Source organism: Lissotriton vulgaris, chromosome 4_1, assembly GCF_964263255.1.
Source record: "Lissotriton vulgaris chromosome 4_1, aLisVul1.2, whole genome shotgun sequence".
Taxonomy (NCBI): Eukaryota; Metazoa; Chordata; class Amphibia; order Caudata; family Salamandridae; genus Lissotriton; species Lissotriton vulgaris.
Window position 1 is genome coordinate 134,785,981 of NC_141691.1, and position 12,429 is coordinate 134,798,409.

Here is a 12,429-nt window from a genome sequence, read left to right on the forward strand (position 1 = left end):
GGCATAGACGTGTCATTAAGGAATCTGGCGGGCAGGACTTGGAAAGTAACCGCCATGCTGGATTCCGGGGCGACAGGTTGCTTCATCGATACAGCGTTTTCCCGGGCCTTGGGCATTGATACAGTGTCGAAGGCCCAACCTGAACCCGTAAAAGCTGTGGATGGAACTGACCTGACTTCCGGCCCTATCAGCCACCGAACGGAGAACATGACGATGTCCTTGTCTAACAACCACGCCGAGTCTATCAGTTTCGACGTCATCGACGCTCCGCAATTCAAGGTGATACTGGGGTTGCCGTGGTTGGTGAAGCACAATCCTCGCATCGACTGGGTGTCACAAACCCTACACCTAGAGTCAGAACACTGTAGTAGCACCTGTTATGCAAAGGACGACCTGCTAGGAGCTCGCTCCCTACAAGCACGCACGTTACCGGTTCAGGGCATGGGGATGGTTTCCCAAGCAGACATACCGAAAGAATATCTGGACCTAGCTGAGGTGTTCGACAAGAAGGGGGCCAACACGCTGCCACCCCATCGGTCTTTCGACTGCCGTATTGACCTGATACCCGGCTCCACGTTGCCTTGCAGCAGGATTTACTCGCTCACGGAAAAGGAGAACATCCACCTCCGCTCCTATCTGGACGAATACCTTGACAACGGGTTCATACGTCACTCCAGATCACCGGTTTCTTCTCCCCTTTTCTTCGTGTCGAAGAAGGAAGGGGATCTGAGGACCTGCATCGACTTTCGTGCGATGAACACCATCACCGTAAAAAACCGGTACCCTCTACCGTTGATCACCAACCTCTTGGACCAGGTCAAACATGCCTCCATCTACACCAAGCTGGACCTACGGGGTGCTTACCATCTTGTCAGAGTCCGGAAGGGTGACGAATGGAAGACCGCCTTCCGGACAAAGTTCGGCCTGTTCGAATACCAGGTCATGCCCTTCGGACTCTGCAACGCCCCTGCCGCGTTCCAGTTCTTCATCGATGAAGTGCTGAGGGACTTCATCGACATCTTTTGTATCGTCTACATAGACGACATATTGATTTACTCTCAAACCACAGGAGAGCACGTTCAACACGTGCGTTCCGTCCTGCAGCAATTGGAGAAACACCGTTTGTACGTGAAATTGGAGAAAAGTGTTTTTCACGTCACGTCAGTTGAGTTCCTGGGGCACATCATCACTCCGGCTGGCATCCAGATGGACCACAAGAAAGTGGAAGCCATCCTATCCTGGCCTACACCAGAGTCCGTGAAGGGGGTCCAAAGGTTCCTCGGTTTTTCCAACTACTACCGACGATTCATCACCGGGTTCTCCGAGATGGTGGCACCCATCTCACGCCTGTTGCGCAAAGGGGTACGGTTTAGTTGGGACCAAAAAGCAGACGACGCCTTTCAGGAACTGAAGAGACGTTTCACCATAGCCCCGGTCCTGATACACCCTGACACCGAACAACCCTTCATTGTGGAGGCTGACGCCTCGAAGGAAGCCATAGGAGGAGTGCTGTCACAAAGAAGCACCAGCACAGGACTACTGCATCCAGTGGCCTTCTATTCCAAGAAGCTCCTACCCGCTGAACGCAACTACACAGTGTCAGACCGGGAGCTCCTGGCCATCAAAACAGCGTTCGAGGAATGGCGCCACTTCCTGAAAGACGCCAAACACACGGTGACCATCTACACAGACCACAGAAACCTCCAGTTTCTACGATCAGCGCGTGCCCTCACAGCCCGACAGCTTCGATGGACCCTGTTCTTCAATGAGTACGACTTCACGATCACGTTCCGGCCAGGGAAAGACAACGCCAAAGCGGATGCTCTTTCGCGTCTTGAGGAATCTGAAGAAGATGACGAAAGCCTCGAGCCAGCCCCCATAATACCGGAAAATCACTTCCAGGGCATAGTCACGTCTACTAAACAGGGCTGGAAGCAGGCTGACCAACGGGTCCTGGATGAAGACAACAAAGACCTAACACTTGTGTCTCAGTACAAGGGTGAACAATTGTACCTTCCAGAGGCACCTGAACAGAAAAAAGCACTTGGCCTGTGCCATGATCATGTCCTCGCGGGCCATCCTGGCTACCACAAAACACTTGATCTCGTACGGAGACGGTTCTGGTGGCCAACATTGGTAACCGACACAAGAAACCATGTGACGAACTGTGCCGTTTGTCTACTAGGCAAGAACAGATCAGAGCCTCCTATAGGATTTCTGCGTTCCATTCCTGTTCCACCGTATCCGTGGCACACCATCTCCATGGATTTCGTGGTTGAACTCCCACTCACCAAGACGGGGCACACCACGGTACTCACCATAGTGGACCACCTCTCCAAGATGGCACATTTCGTACCCTTGGTGAAACTGCCCTCCGCAGTGGAACTGGCCTTGATTTTCGTGCATGAGGTGGTTCGCCTCCACGGCATTCCGTCCGTGGTCATAACGGATCGGGGACCACAGTTCGTGTCCCGCTTCTGGAAAGAGGTTTGCAGGATACTCGAGTTGGACGTTCGCCTGTCCTCAGCGTACCACCCCCAGACCGATGGTCAGGCCGAAAGAACTAACCACACCATGGAGCAGTACCTCCGCTGTTTGCTGCTTTCAGTTGAGAAGGAATGGTCTGATGTCATCTGGATGGCGGAATTCGCATATAACAACAGCAAGCACTCAGCCATTGGCATGTCTCCTTTCTTCTGCCTCCACGGACGTCACCCTCGCACCACAGCCTGGGAGAACTCTCAGGACAGCCAGTTGCCCACTGTGCGGTCATATCATGAGTCCCTGCGCAAGCTCTGGCAGCAAGCGCGGTTCGAACTGGCCAAGGCTAAAGACACCTACAAAGAACAAGCCGACGCCCACAGGCAGAAGGAACCCGCTTACCGCTCGGGTGACAGGGTTTGGCTTTCCATCAGGCACCTCAATGTGCATGGCCCCAAGAAACTGTTGCCTCGTTACGTGGGTCCCTTTGTCATCGAGAGGGTGGTCAACCCTGTGGCCATGAAGCTGTCCCTTCCTCCGAACATGAAGATCCACCCAGTCTTCCACGTATCCCTTCTACGTGCTGTTCATACCGGCTGCTCTGTTCCCTCTCCTCCTTCTCCGGTGGTGGTGGAGGACCATGTTGAGTATGAGGTCAGGGCTATCTTGGGGTCTCGTCGTACCAGGGGTAAGCTGTTTTACCTGGTGGACTGGAAGGGGTACGGTCCCGACGAGCGGTCCTGGGAGCCCTTGTCCCATGTGCGCCATGCTCCTGTACTGGTCCGTGCTTTTCATCTGAGTCACCCTCTGAGCCCTCGTCCTGCCTCTCCTTTCTGGGGTTCGGGGGTGTTGGGGGGGTCTGTTCTAGGGGGGGGTGCTGTCATGGTTCGCGGCGCGAGCCGCTCCCTGCCATCTCCGCAGACACGCACAGAAGCACCAGAATACTCACTTCCGGGCGAAGGTCCGACCCGGTCTAGTCTTTGTCAGCCGACCTGAGGATCCTGAAGCACTTCCGGGGGAAACGCTTAAACATCGCGTTTCCCGCCGGCTCAAGGCTTCGAATTCTGTTCCAGAGGAGTATTCCTGCGACACGGCTTGGATTGAAGTGCCGTTTTCACAAGCCGACTTCACCGCGCTGGAGCGCTGTTTGCCGACTGTTGTCCTCGTTCTGGGCGCTCTACCTCAGTTGGCATTACGCCACATGGAACTTTGTTTTTTGGGTTTGTTTCCTTAACGCAGGAGCGCATACTTTGTTTTCGAGTGACCCCGCGCTAGAGCGCATCACAGGGCCACTCATTTTTCAGCCTCAGTACCCTAGTCGCGCAGGAGCGCTGTTTATGACTAAGGGTTACAGCACAGGAGTGCTTTTCATTTTTGGGTCCCATCGCGCAGGAGCGCTGCTGGAACAATAGCTCTGCTGGAGGGAGTCTTGTACATAGCAAAGCCAGGGTGCCCCAAGTTAGAGACTAAGCCTTGATTTCAGTTCCCGCGCAGGAGCGCCTTCATTTTCGTTTTGCTTGGAGCGCCTCTACTTGGTTATTCCTAGTGAGAAGCTGTAGTCTGCCTGAAAACCACGAACGAAAGAATCACTGGTGAGTTCACGGAAGGTTGCTTCTGTGTGTGTTTGGGTGGGCTGCGCAGGTAGGGAGAAGGGTGGTTCCTTATGACCTGGTTCTATTCTGTTTTCCCAGCTGGCTCCGAGACACCCGCAAGCTCCACACCCTTATCAAGCCTCTGCATCCTGGCTCCCTTCCCTGCGTCCATCTCATCCCTGCTGGGTCTTTCACTCCACGAGGGTCAGGTGGGTACAGGGGCGGGCGCTCTTGTCGTCTCTGCGGAATAGCTTCACAAGCAAAGGTAAGCCTTGTGGGGCACTTGACATCACTGACCATGTCATGAATGATGTAATCTGTGAAGTCATCAGCAGTGCATTGCGGGGGTGCCAGTTATAGTTACCTGAACTAACTATAACAGCCGAATTTCTATGGTTTTTTATGAGTGAAATGTCCAACTAACTATAACGTCCCTGAAACCCATGTTTTTTTAGTGAACATATATATATATATATATATATATATATATATATATATATATATATATATGGATTCAATTCTGGTTTGGCTTTCAAAGAAGAGGCACCGACTCCGTGGATTTGGAAATCAAAGGTTTTTAATAATAAAAAAACGACCAGACGCGTTTCAGCGGACAAGTCCGCCTTGTTCACTACATCTGATATATATATATATATATATACACACACACACAGTTACAAGGTGAACCTTTCCAACGCCAAAATGGAAAGCATTCATGAAAGTTAGTTTAGAGAAAGTGCTTTATTGTGCAGACCCCCCTGCACTGACAGGCGTGTTTCGCCTTACGGCTTACTCAACGACCTATTTTGGATATATATATATATATATATATATATATATATATATATATATATATATATATATATATATATATATTGTAGCTCCATTCGACCCATTCTCCAGAGACGAAAAACGCACTCACGGGGGTATGTTGCAAAAGAATTTAATACGGCGTTCTGACCAAAACAAACAGACGCGTTTCGGACCTCTAGTCCTTTGTCAGTGTTAGTGTGTGCCATTCTACCTGGCACCATATATACATTTCACTTCCTGTTAAGTGAGAAGGAAAAAGGACAAGCGTGCAAATATTGACATACTGGCGGCCATTACTAAGTGGGTTCAATTATCAGACACAATGGCATATTTATAATGTGTTTTAACCCTCATGATGTACTAATGCCTCTTTTTATCGTGTTAAATGAATAAAAACAAAAACAATCTTGCTGTGTATCAGCATATCATGGCATTATGACCCCATATTCTCAAATATTTACACTGAATACATTTTAAACATTTTGAACACCTTTCTGTACATTTTAATCCTCGTACAGTTGCACTCAGGGTTAAGATGTTATTCTAATGCTATATTAGCATAAAGTTGTAACCCAAGTCGGTGAAAGTTAAACTAATCTCGCCGTGTATCGGCGTGTCACCGACATGATCTAACGGCCAGATCACAGTGCAACAAATCACATTACCATCAACTAACTTTGACAATTACATATTTACATTCCAAATATCTTCCCCTGATCAATCAACTCAGTGAATAATGATTTCACTTAAGACTAATATGGGTATGCATCCCAAGAGTCCCACAAAAGAGAAAAGGTCATATTAGATCAATATACCTAATACACTTAATAATTGAGCCGTATATCGGCTCAACCCCAGGACTATACTTCTACGTCAAACTAATCCAAGGTTCAGTACACACGGGTTCATATATCCCATCCAAAGGTAAACCATATTCAAAGGGAAAGAAGAAAGGGAAAGTATAATAGCAAAGAAAATGATATACTGTGAAGGTGAAAAGGAAGATAGAAACAGAAAGGAAACCTTCTTTTATTTGTAGGATTCTAAAAAGAAGATGAGAATGAAAGAAATTGAAGAGGATTACAGGAAGTTAAGAAAAGAGCCTGGAAAATTTTAGAGAAAGTTAAAGGAACAGATCCATAAAAATGGAATAAATTCAAAATTCAAATTTCCAATTTCATCTTTGAGGCCATCTTGATTCGAGCATGCATGAGGCTAACCTATTTACAAGAAGTACAGTTCTTATTTCATCAAATCTGCTTATAACTTTCCATAGATATAATCATGATACACCTGGTGCAAGTTGGATATTCATTTCCCCAGGTGTACTCCCAATTCCTCTCCGATGTTTAGCCCACCCGGCTGTTTCGTCTGCATGTCTATAATGTATCGCGACTCAAGTCTGCGAAGACGTGTCAACCTATCCCCTCCCCTAGGGTTAAGCGGTACATGGTCCAAACCAAAGAACTGGAGTAAATCCCGATTACTCTGATGGACTTGGGCAAAATGTCTGGCCACCGGATAGGAAACATCTTTGTTCATTATGGCACGTTGGTATTCTAGAATTCGCATTTTTACCCCATTGATCGTACTCCCTATGTACTTGTGACCGCAGGGGCAGATCAAACAGTATACCACATATGGTGTAGTACATGTGATAAAATGTTTGATCTTCTTCGGTAGGGTTACACCTGGAACGGCATAGGAAAGCACCCTTCTGCTATGCTCACATGCACGGCATTTTCCACAGGGAAAGAACCCCGACATTTCTTTTAGGGTGCTCTGTCCTGTTGATTTTGTAGAAGCTAAGTGACTGTGGACTACCATGTCCTTTAAAGACCGTGATTTACGGAATGTGATGAGTGGTCTCTCGGTAACATCACATCCAATAACTGGGTCTGTGCGTAGTATGTGCCAGCTTATAGAGAGAATCCTCCTCAAAGCGTTGGCCTCTACTGAGAACTTGGTGACCATTCTAAATGTATTTGTAGTCTCAGTATCTCCCGTTCTTTTGGGGTTGCACGCCAAAAGTTGTTCCCTGGGAATCCTTGTCACTTTTTTGAGAGTTTTATCCAGTGCCGCTGGATCATATCCTCTCAAGCGGAATCTCTGTATACTCTCATTGGCTGCTATCCTAAAATCTGCATCTTGTGAGCAATTCCTTTTAAGCCTCAGCATTTCACCGTAAGGTATGCTTTTTATTAGGCTCAGTGGGTGACTACTCTTAGCATGGAGTATGCTATTCCCTGCCGTGGGTTTTCTGTATAAGGCAGTTTGTAATGTACCTTCATTCACAAAGACTTTTAAATCTAAATAATGGACTTCCTCATTACTGATATCGGCAGTAAATATCAGATGTAGGTCATTCTTGTTCAGATCCCTGACAAAATCGTTTGCGTCTGTGGAGGAGCCCCTCCACACCACAAACAGGTCGTCAATATATCGACGCCACATCACAACGTTATCTGCCCATTTTGAGTTTTCCTCGGCAAGGGCCACCTGCTCCTCCCACCAGCCCACGAATAAATTCGCGTAGCTGGGGGCGAAGCAGGTTCCCATCGCCGTCCCGGAGATTTGTTTGAAAAGAGTATTTTGAAACAAAAAGATGTTATTTTCTAAACAAAATTCTAACATCTCTATTAACATAACACCATGTTCTTTGTACTTTCCAGGTCTCGTGTCAAGAAAATATTTGACCGCCTTGATCCCCACGTCATGTTTGATGCACGGGTATAGACTGGTTATGTCTAGAGTAATGAGCAGAAAAGAATTGTCCCATGTGATGTCTGCCACCTGTTCGATAAAATGTTTAGTGTCTTTTACATACGATTTTAGGTTCACTACAAATTCTGCCAGGAAGAAGTCAATATAGATTGATAGATTCTCCGTCAGTCCCCCTTTGGATGACACGATAGGTCGTCCAGGCGGAGTGATTAAGTCTTTGTGCACTTTGGGAAGTTGATAAAAAGTCGGGGTTACTGGTTCTGGATTGCGGAGATACATAAATTCGTCCATATCCAACATAGATCTGTTCCGCCATTTCGTCAAGAGGTCATGATATGATCTTTTGCTGCACTCGTATTCTCCTTCTGTCGTGACAAGATAATTTTCTTGATTTTCCAACTGTCGAAGGGACTCTTTGCAGTATTGCTCTCTTGACAATAAAACGATATTCCCTCCCTTGTCAGAAGGTTTCAAAATTATTTTATCGTTTCTCTGGATGTTTTCAAGGGCAGATTGTTGTTCTCTGGACAAGTTATGTTTCTTTTTCCAATTGGATCTTTTGTTGACACTCATTCTGTGTTGAATCAGATCCTGTATGACAGCATCCGAGAAGGTGTCTATAGCGTCAAATGGCATTTGAGGATTGAATTGCGAGGGAGCCCGAAAATTGGTTTGAGGCGATTGCTGCTCAATACTTGTTTGGCTCTGCAGCGTTTGTGTTTGTTCTTGCCTCAATTCCTCCAAGGCCTGAACTGCATTTAGATCCCTTACTGTTAGAGCATCAGTTGGTTGGACAATTGATCTTTTTTTCTTCATTTTACGAGAGTCCACACTGTAAGGTTTGATTTTATGGAACTTGTGTAACTTCATTTTCCTTACTAGTTTGAATAAATCAATTCTGGTTTGTGTAAATTCTAGATGGTCACTCGGGCAGAATGTGAGGCCCAGTTGTAAGGTGTTCTTTTCAACCTCTGTTAGATCTTGGTTGGTGAGATTTATGATGGTCAGATTCTCATTGCAATCTACCACCTGTTGCCCTTTTTGCGGGTGTTTTGATTCACCTTCTTGGCTCTTCCTCTTCCTCTGCCAACCGCCCCTTCTGGTCTGGCGGCGTCGTCTTCCGGGGGTTTGACCTTTCCCCCTCTCAACCACGTCTTCTGGATTACATTCTATTCCAACTGAAAAGGGGTTTCCTGTGATTCGTTGGTATTCACTAGGTCGTCATCACCAGAGGGTTCTCCATCCGTGACACTTGATTCCGAAGTTGCTGCTTCAACTGTTGGTTCCATGGTTTGCTTCTTACTTTTGTTTTTCATGGCTGCTCTGACGTCATCATATTTTTTGGAAAAAGTTAATACTCTCCCCTGAGCGTAATCTCGCTCGTCCCGCTCGAACTTCTCTTGCTTCCTTGATCTTATTTTTAGCTCGTACTTCATCAGCCTCTTTTTCATCTCTTCTCTGAGTTGTTGTATCTTTACTTGATCATCCTCTTTCAATAGTTCTTTCTCCATGGAGGCTATTTCTTCCAATGCCTTGGATCGATCGCTCCATGCAAACTTGATCAAAAGATCTAGCATCGCTTTGCAGGACGCTGCTGTTAACTCCGCCCATTGCTCCATTAGCTTAGGGTCCGGGTTTTCATATGCTGGAACGGTATATATTCTGAGCCCTCTAGGGACTCTATCCACATCCACATAATTTTGGAGCGAGGTGGCCTCCCACCATTTCCTAATCTCCTTTTCACAACATCGCTCTAGCTTGTTGCATAGTGTTATGAGGGCGCTTTGAGGCTTCGTCGCTACACCCCCTTGGGCCGATGATGCCTGTGCATTTGGTGTTCTCCTTTTAAAAATGTCCAAAGCCGCCTCACGGCGATCCTTCTCATCACACATATTTCTCCAGGTCAGTTGTTGTGTAGCCGCCGCGGGAAGACCTCAGCGCGTTTAATTGCACATTACCCCCTCGCCCTGCTTAGCTATCAGTCGGTGCCAATATAATATATGGAGGAAAGAACAAACCCCCGGACACGGAGGAACCAGAAACAGAGGCACCCGGAGGACGAGGAGGTCAAGGGGCGGAAAAAGGAGGAAGAGGGGGGACAAGAAGCTCCCGCTGGGCCAACCGCAACCGAACCAAGAAGTAACGACTATGGATAGTAAAGGCCAACAAGAACAGGCCAACTTAACGGTTGTCAACCTTACGTCCAAACAACTGACCAACCTAGAAACCGAAGTCCTCAGTCTAGGACTAACCTTCTGCCCCAGTAAAGAACTGGAATACACTCAAACGAGGATTGATCTGTTTCGCTTTACGCGGAAATTAAAACTCCACAAATATTTCAAGCTACGCCCCCACACTCAAGATCCTAAAAATCAGGGGACCAGAATAACAGCCACTGATGCCCTGAGCAGCAGAGATCTAGCAGCAGTTGAGGCCCTGGAAGATCTTGAAAGAGAGGAGACACGAGATGTTCAACACCTGGACACTGCACAAAGGGCTGAGCTGCAAGGGATTGATCAAGAAAGGGAGGAGAGCAATTTTAAACCCCCTTCCACATTTGTCCCACAATCCCCGTGGGATGCTGTGGATGCGTTCAGCGAAGCTATGATTAATGACCTCGTAAAGTATCGCAGGTCTAACCATACCAGTCACAACTTCAACATCTCTGTACAGCAACATGAGGCGCTAAAAAAACTAAAAGAAGACAAAAACATCGTGGTGAAACCTTCTGATAAAGGTGGGAACATTGTTTTAATGAGTAGGGACCATTACAAGACTGAGGCATTGAGACAGCTCTCGGATGAAAACTTTTACATCAAGTGTACCATGAATACGTACCAACAGAGCTTAATAGAATATGACTCTCTCCTCAAGAAATGGTACGACCTACAGATGCTGGGTAAGGATGAACATCTATTCCTACGGAACAACTGCCCAATGATTCCCACTTTTTACCATCTCCCAAAACTTCACAAGAGCAAAGACAATCCTCCTGGTCGCCCCATTATCTCCTCCATTGGGAGTTTAACGGAGAACATGTCGCGCTTTGTAGACAATATCCTTTTCCCTTTGGTGTTAAACCTGAAATCATATGTCAGGGACACCAAGGATTTCCTTATGAAGATAGGAGACCTACAGTGGAACCAAGGTTACCTGCTGGTAGTGCTGGACATCACCAGCTTGTACACTGTAATCCAACACCAACAGGGCTTACAAGCGATAAGACATGCTCTAGAACAGCGCCAGGCGCGATTTGCAAGACATCATCTGATGATACTGGAATTTGTTGAATTCTGCTTAACCCACAATGTTTTCCTGTTCGAAGAACAACTGTACTTACAGAAGTCAGGGACGGCGATGGGTACTTGCTTCGCTCCCAGCTACGCGAATCTCTTCGTGGGCTGGTGGGAGGAGCAGGTACCCAGGAGCTGTAGGGTTGGGCAGGAGGTGGGCAAGGTGGTGTGCTGGCATCGATACATCGATGATCTTTTCATCGTTTGGAATGGCAATATCGAGACAGCCACTGAATACATCAAACTGCTCAACAACAATAACCTCAACCTACACTTCTCAGGTTCCATTAGTCCGGTGGCAGCGGAGTATTTGGACCTGAGGGTGTTTGTTGAAGATGGGCAGTTACACACCTGCTTGTTTAGAAAAGAGACTGCTGGCAATTCAACACTCTTTGCCAGCAGCAGTCACCCACCACAATTGATCAACAGTATTCCCTACGGAGAGCTCTTGAGACTCCGTAGGAATTGTTCCAGGGATTCGGAATTCGAGGCGGCTGCCTCTGAATGCATATCCCGTTTCAAGATAAGGGGATATGGTGAAGATCTATTACAGGACACACTGAGAAGGGTTATAAAAACATCGAGAGGGAGTTTGCTCACTGCCAGACCGGCTGGATCAGGCCGTGATGCAAACAAAAACACCAATGTCAACAAATTCAGAATGATCACCCCCTACTCCACTGGGGCCAATGACCTAAAAAGAATGCTCAAAAAGAACTGGCATATCCTACAAACAGACACTGTACTGAAGGACGATCTTCCCCCCAATCCGCTGGTCACATTCAGCAAAGCGAGGTCTGTAGGTAACATGCTCGTTACAAGCCATCTGGAGAAACCCCTTCCAAGGGCTAATACCTTGAAGGACCAAAAAGGGTTCTTCCCCTGTGGGAGATGCAAAGCCTGTGCTAACAGCAAAAGGGTTCTGTCATATATCATACCAGACACAGGAAAGAGCATGCCCATAAGAAAATTTATCACCTGCAGCACACAATATGCAGTTTATTGCCTACACTGCCCGTGTGGCTTACGCTACATAGGCAGCACGATCAAAGAACTGAAACTGAGGGTCATGGAGCACCTGAGAGCCATCGACAAAGCCGACCCCAGTTATCCAGTGGCCCGCCACTTCGCGGAGGTACATGGACGTGACCGCAAATTACTACAGTACTACGGTCTGGATTCCATACCCCCTAATGCGAGGGGCGGAGATCGTCTGAGACGACTCCGCAGATTGGAATCTAGATTCATTATAGATCTCTCCACGAAGTACCCCAGGGGTTTGAATGCGGGGGAAGAGATGGCGTTCCATCTAGGAAAATAGAACCGTATACAGTGGGTGTAGGTTATGCACAGTATAGAACATCCCCCTGACAGAATAGAACGTCTTAGGAAGATTGGAGTAGACACTCCAGGTGATCATAGAACATATACTGGGCCTCCACTGTCGCTGGAACAAGTTGTTGAACATGAGGCATGCCGACGAGCTTATCTGTTTGTCTGTTTGTTTCACACTGTAAGATTCATTA